A 405-nucleotide genomic window follows, 5' to 3' on the forward strand; every position below is an offset into this window, starting at 1 on the left:
CCTGCCACGAACGGCCGCTTTCGGCCGCGGCCTTACGGAGGCGCCGGGATCGCTCACCTAGGCTGGGAAAGGCGGACCCGGGCCGACTCCAGCCCCGCCGCCGCCCCTGATGCAGGAACTCGGCGCCCGGCTACCGCGTTGCCACGGCAACTCAACCACCGCCTACACCGGAACCGGAACCGTCGCCTGGAAGTGACCCCTTCCCGGCGTTCCGCGGAAGGCCAAAACCCGCCCACTGCCTCCCCCAGTCATCCGGGAGTATCCCAGCAGGCCCGTCTACCCTCCGGAGGGAAGTCGTCTTCCCCCTCGTTTCGCCTCTCCTTGCATCGGAGCGTGACGCTGATGGACATTCACTCTCTCCAATCAACTGACAAAGCGATTGCCAGCGGCCAATAGTAAGGCTGT

Source organism: Leptonychotes weddellii, unplaced genomic scaffold (assembly GCF_054177405.1).
Source record: "Leptonychotes weddellii isolate Sample4059 unplaced genomic scaffold, ASM5417740v2 HiC_scaffold_270, whole genome shotgun sequence".
NCBI classification, from domain to species: Eukaryota; Metazoa; Chordata; class Mammalia; order Carnivora; family Phocidae; genus Leptonychotes; species Leptonychotes weddellii.